The following is a 6,837-nucleotide window of genomic DNA, read 5'->3' on the forward strand; positions in this document are numbered from 1 at the left end:
AAAATGAATAAAAATACCTAGTTTTCACTTCAGATTCTCACAGGCATATCTATAGGATGAAATCTCAGGAGATAGGTACTCTGCCATGAACTTAACCATGCATTTTAAAATTTGAACTATATTGTCTAATTGTTCTCTGTAGGGGGTAAGCCCTGTTGCACATTCAGTAGCAATGCCTGGGAATGCTTGTTTCCACAGCTTCACTCACAGTGTGTACTCAGACTTCTGGATTTTTGCCGATCTGTTAGATGAGAATTGGCATCGCAATGCAGTTTCAGTTTTCATGCACCAATTCATGAATGAATTAGAAATATTGTTTTATATGTCAAAGAGCCGTCCAGCCCTCTGTGAACTCTATTCATACTCTGCCCATTTTTCATTGCATTGTGTAGCATTTGTTAGGTCTGTACTCAACATCCTCTTGACATTTCCCTCTAAAGCTGTTTGTTGTGTAAACACCTTTTACACTTTGCCTGCAGGCTATTTCCCCCTGACTAAGGTGGCAAATGCCCTAGGTTTTATAGGGAAAGTCATAGGGGCTGGACATTAATGCCCTGGAAGTTTTTCTCATCCACTAACAAACAGGAATCCATATCTACCTCTCCTCTCAAGGAATGGTGCTGAGGAATACCTGGTGCTGTCTCCTACTTTCGCAGTGGAATTCAACTCTGGTTGCCTAGAGTGGTAATGAGCTGGAACACCCACACTTTGTTCCTACTGCATTCCCAGTGCTTAATGATTTCATTTCCAGAATAAACCATTTGCATTAGAGTCCTTGCCTCAGGTCAGCTTCTGGAAGAATCCAAGCTGAGCCAGGTTGAGGCCTGTCTTTAAGTGCTACCCCAGGGGTGCTCTCAGTTGGAGCAGCCAGATGAACAGTTTGTTATCAGTCTGATAATTTAGCAAAGTGAGCTTAAAAGTTTGGTGTTGCAACACTTTTTAAGTATGGGATTTTGTATTACACACCCCTCCCCCCATATGTATCTGTGGTTGATTAGAAACAAATAACCAAAGAGCTGGCCTTTATGTTTGATAGTTGGCAAGGATATTGATAGCATTAGATTAAAATAGGTAGAAGTAGAAAACATTGATTTCTAATCATCCAGATTGTCTAAGAAGGAAGAGCTTTCCTTGGGGCAGTACTCTGGCCAAGAGAAGCCCTGAGTCCACTTGCTGGGTGTGACTGTTGAACTGGGGAGCCTGCATTTGGTGGCCCAGTCAGGTTTTAGTAGATACTACTCCGCCTTAATGAAGTTTGAACAGGAACTCTGTCATTTTTACTCTTTTCTTTCTGTGAAAGAAGGATTCAAAAAAATGAAACTAAGACAATGGTGGTATTGCTTAGAAACATGTGTTGACTCTCAAGAAATCATAGGGGAAAGTTTATTCTAGTTGATTCACATTCTGGAAGCTTTTTATTTGAGACACTGAATTCCACTCCAGCAACTCTTCATATTTATAAAACTAAGAAACTGGCAGTGATAGGTATTTTCCCTTTTAACCTTTTTTTTCCCCCCAACATAAAATTCTTCAACTCTTATCAAAACACCAACTGAAAGTGTTATGAGAATTCCTGGGTGAGTCATTGGATTTCAAGAACAAAAAAGTTCACTCAATACACAGAGCAGTAAGGTGAAACCAGAGAGAAAGAAAATATTTGCCTTTTAGTTCTGGGAGAAAAGCTGTTTTCCTCTTGCTATTCCTTAGAGTCCTGCTGTCAAGGTCTTGTGTACCTCCGCCTGAACAAAGCTCCCCTTTGCAGCTTGGGAAAGCGGCAGCCAACCTGGGGTAGGGAGATTAAAATAGTATTTGCAATAGAACTGTACTCAGTGCTTAAACCATAGACCACATGTCATTACCACCTTGTAGGGTGTCTGGAAATGAGCAGTAAGCAAACGTGGAGGTTCAGCCCCGGACAGTCAGAAGTACTTAATGTTTTAATGTGCTTCTTGTGCTTAAAACACTTATGTGTGCTGGATTGGACACCGAACACCCCTTCCTGTGCTTAAAAATGTTTCATAAAAGAGTTGGCCAGTGGTTCAGTCCATCCAGCGTAATATAGTGGACTCAAAGGGACATTTTGGAGGACAGCATGAATGTCCTCTGTTACAGTGAAGTGTAGAAACGGATGGCCTGCAGTCAGATTGCTTCGGTTCATATCTAACGCTGCCTCTCTTACTAGGCCAAGCACTCCATGTTTTCAAAATTCTTTTGTTGAAACCCACAGTAAATCATCCTGTACCTCTCTGGAGTTTTCTCTCGGGCTAGACAAATAATCAAAACAGCATCAGATAAGCTAGCAAAGGAAAAATCAACTTAGTAACATACAAATGGAGAATTCTAAGGGGGTATTTATCCTGTGTTTAGGGACCTGGGTTGCCAAGAGGGGGCACTACATGACAGATGACAAGGAGTTACCTCACCCTTACTCTGGTATTCTTAGAAGGGATATGTGCTTTGCTAAATCTGCATTTGTATGAGACCACCCAAACAACTTTCTTCTAAGTCATAACAGGGTTGCAGCAATTATTTTATTGGGGAAGATGAAGAGCTCTGCAATGAAAGAACTTATTTACCTCAAGGGATTTCAGTGCTCTTAGCTCAAAGTGCTCAGCAAGTCAAAGCAGGGCAGCTTGAGGAGCCCGATTGTAAGATTCTTGGCAAGGTCTGATTTAGGCACCTATCGTTTCTTTGTCTGAAAAATTGGAAATATAAGAGGTCATAAAAATGGGAATAACAATGATTATAGACTTATGAATATGAAATAAAATGATGTATGTCAAGTTTTACCATAGGATTTGCCCATTGAAGTAGAATCGGACCTGGCGGTCTGGGACCCCTGGGGGCTCTCTCACTGCTTGTCTCAATGAAGAAAGAATTCAACACTGAGGCCGGAGTTAGGACCAAAGCAAGAGATTTATTAGATAGCAAAGAGGAAAAGTCTCTGAGGAGAGAGGAATCTCTGGGGCAGGGGGGGCTAGGGAGGGAGGGGGCTGAGGGGGCAAGAAGCAGATGTTTATATGGGTATAGTGTTTATATGTTCATTTGTTGGGGCCTGTGCATCTCCTAGGTTACTGAGACCCACTGAATTTTCTTTCTTTTCTTTTTTTTTTTTTGATTTATTATTTATTTATGCATACACGAACTAGGGAATAGACCAGAGATAGAGTGGGGAGCAGGACAGCAGATGTACTGAAATACACTGTTGAGGGGATCAGTGGGTGGTTCAGGAGAGGTCTGCTGTGCCATATGGGTCACCTCCCTGGTGGGGGATCAAACTCATGCCTCAGTGGCTGCCAATTGCTTGATAGTACTGATAGGTAGACACTTGCTCTACCAGAGAGGACCCCACTGAGTTTTCTTAAGTTACCTGACCTGCATTTCTGAAATAAGTTTTGGTCCATTTAGTTACTGTGTTGGTGTTCTGAACATTCCATTTTTATTGGGTTGGGGGGCACCCTGACTCCTTCCTTCTGATGGAATGTTTGTCAGTCATACTGACAAATGGGCTTGAAACATTTAGGTTTGGGGACACCTCCTGGTTTCACCCATTTGTTCCCCATTTGCATGATAATTAGTCTTAGACACCTGCACCCAGGGCTTCCTACTTATAACACACTACTTGTACCTATTTCCTAACTTCCTCATTCAGTATCATTTAATTCACATCTTTAAGCACCTCTGAAGCTTCCCTTTTAGTAGGAAAAAATGTAGAACTGGATGCTTGTCCCAGTTGGACTAGGGCAGGTGTATTGTTTTTCTCATTCACACTCCCCTTTGCTCCCTACCTTCCCCCTTCAAATTTGGCCTTTGTCCTCTCTTATTTGGGTCTTTTCCTTATTTTTATCATAGAGGTCAAGGCTTTAGGTGGAAGTTGCCCCCTGTGTACTTGTTGATGTGACATATTTGTGGGAGCAAGTGGATTCATTAATGCTATGTTGCCATCTTGAACTGGAAATCTTAGGTCTTTACCTTGAACTTGAGAAAACATAATGCATAGATGTGTAATGTTTTCTTTTACTAAATTTTCCTAAAGAAATCTCTAGAAGACTGAGGAGTTTTTCAACGTTGAACTCTGTAGAAAATTGTAGTAGGATCATTTAAGGGTGTTGTAGTGCATGCGTAAGTATTGGACAGGTGGCCTTATAGATGATAATGTGATGAAAAGCGAAAATTGTGAACTCCATGTATAGCATCTTTTATGAGTTATTTTTTTTTAAACACAACTGACTTTATTTTTTTTTTTTAAGATTTATTTATTTATGTTCACAGAACCAGGACTGAGGTGCTGGGGCGGTGAGAGGATTCACCAGAGACAGAGTGGGAAGCAGACTGACGAAGTACACTGCTGAGGGGAGTAGGGGGTGGGTCAAGAGTGGTCTCCCGCGCCATGTGGGATCACCTCTGGGACTGGTGGGGTTAGAAGTCATGCTGAAGTGGCTTTAGCTTCTTAGTGCTGTGCTTTAACCCGATGCGCCACCAGGGAGGACCCAAAACTGACTTAAAAAAAATTTATTTTATTTATGCATACAGAACTGGGGTACAGGCCAGAGGTGTGGGGATGGTGAGAGGATTCACCAGAGACAGGGTGGGGAGCAAATCAGGCAAATTGACCAAGTACACTGCTGAAGAGAGCAGCAAGCTGGTCAGGAGAGGTCTGCTGCGCCATGTGGGTCACTTCTAGGCCTGGGGAATCGAACTCCCACCCAAGCGGCTGCTTCTTGCTTGTAGTGCTGTGCTTCAACCTGTTGCACCACAAGGGAGGGCCCCGAGAATTATTTTTTATTCATAACATGCCATTATTTTATTTCATTAGTCTTGAAATTATTTGAAGTGACATTGGTTTATATTATGCATAAGTCTCAGAGAATAGGTTCATAACCCCTTAGATGTACACTGCCCCCCCACCCCCGGCAACCTGCCCCAGAGCACCCACATCCCTTTATCATATACTATTGGGCTCTTCCCCCTGTTTGTTCCCACCCTCCGCAACTCTAGCAACCTCAATTCTGCAGTCTTTGCTAGACTTTGTCTTGGTTAAATTCTGTCAGTTGTTTTGTTTTGTTTCTCTGTATTTCACATGTGAGCAAAACTATTTGGAATTTGTCTTTCTCTCTCTGACTTATTTCTCTTAGCATAATTCTTTCCAGTTACATTCATGTTTGTTGTCACAAAGGTCAGTAGTTCATTTATTTTTCTAGCTGAATAGTACTCCATCATGTATACCCTATCTTCTTAATCTACTCATTTGCCCCAATGAATATAGGAATGTTAAATTAGTGTTTTTGTATCTTTGGATAAATGCCAAGGAGTAGAATTATTGGATCATATGGTCTATTTTAAATATTTTGGGAACTTCCACAACTGTTTTCTATTGATGCTGGATCAATAGTGTTACCGTGTTGGTGTTGCAAACATTCCATTTTTCATTGTGTGGGGCAGCACCCTGCCTCCTCCTGATGGAATATTTGTCAATCTGATTGACAAATAGACTTGGACACCTAGGTTTGTTTTCCCACCAACAGTATGTGACAGTTCCTTTGACTCACTTGTGGCCTCGTGGGGCAAGGTGAGGATGAGAGAGGTGCCGGATGCGAGAGATGACTCAAAGTCTGTGTGAAGCTTTGCGAAGCAGGAGGGGCCACACTGGAAGAAATGCGCAGCCCCATCCAGTGGCAGCCTCTTATTTATTAGAATCAAGTAAAAAGGGAGCCCTCTCTGGTGTTACAGCAGGTTGAAGCGCAGTACTATGAAGCGAGCCGCAGCCACTTCACGAGTTCGATCCCCGACCCAGAGGTGATCCACATGGCGCGGCAGACCTCTCCTGACCCGCCCGCTGCTTCCCTCAGCAGTGGACTTCTTCTAACTGCCTGTTCTGGTCCCCACTCTGTCTCTGGTGAATCCTCTCTCTGGCCTGTACCCCAGTTCTGTGTGCATAAGTAAATAAATCTTTAAAAAAAAAAATCAAGTGCAAAGGTGGGACAAGTCTGCAGAAGTGTACGTGTGGGAGATGCGTTATAGGAAATATAAACTAGGGTAGAGTGAAATATAGGAAATATAAACTAGGGGCTGATCCTTCGGGGGCTCCACTGTTCCTGCTGATCAAAGCACATTACTTCTATTCTAGTATCTGCCTGCGGTTTTCAGCAGATACCAGTCTGTTCCTCATACCAGGACTTTGGCCCTTAGTGAGAGGCCCCTGTGTGACCTGACACCTGACAAACAGGAATCTGGTGCCAACACAGCATCCTTGAGAACAAAGGGGCCTGGGGATCTCACACTCATTCTTGCTAATATTTGTTGTTTCTGGTTTTTTGTTTTTTTTTTTCTTCTTTTTAACAAGGGTCATTCTCACTGGAGTGAGGTGATAACTCATTATGGCTTTTAATTTACATTTCCCTCATGAGAAGTGATACTGTGATATTGAACATTCTTAGTACTTTTAGTTTCAGCTGATTCAGAACCTTTCAGTCACTTTCTGCAGAATGTTGATGAATGAAAACCAGAATGACATAAAAATACAAAGGATTTTTAAAATAATGTTTAATGAATACACATTTACAAAAGTAATCATGCCTTAGCATGGGGAAAAACATACAAAATTAAAAGGCCTAATAATATTTTCCCCGAGAATACAAGAAACTTGCCAACAGTTGAAAAGTCCAGTATAAATTCTTAAGGTGAAACAATTTGGACCTATTAAAAGCAGTACAGTTCATTCAAGCATCTATCATCTATTCCAAGCTCTTTTTTTTTTTTCTAGCTTAGATAAACTGGAAGAGTCAGCTGTGTGAATAGGGTCATGCTGATCTGATGATTTGGGGAGGAAGACGACAC

This window comes from Condylura cristata, unplaced genomic scaffold, assembly GCF_000260355.1.
Source record: "Condylura cristata isolate star-nosed mole 26May11 unplaced genomic scaffold, ConCri1.0 scaffold00005, whole genome shotgun sequence".
Classification (NCBI taxonomy): Eukaryota; Metazoa; Chordata; class Mammalia; order Eulipotyphla; family Talpidae; genus Condylura; species Condylura cristata.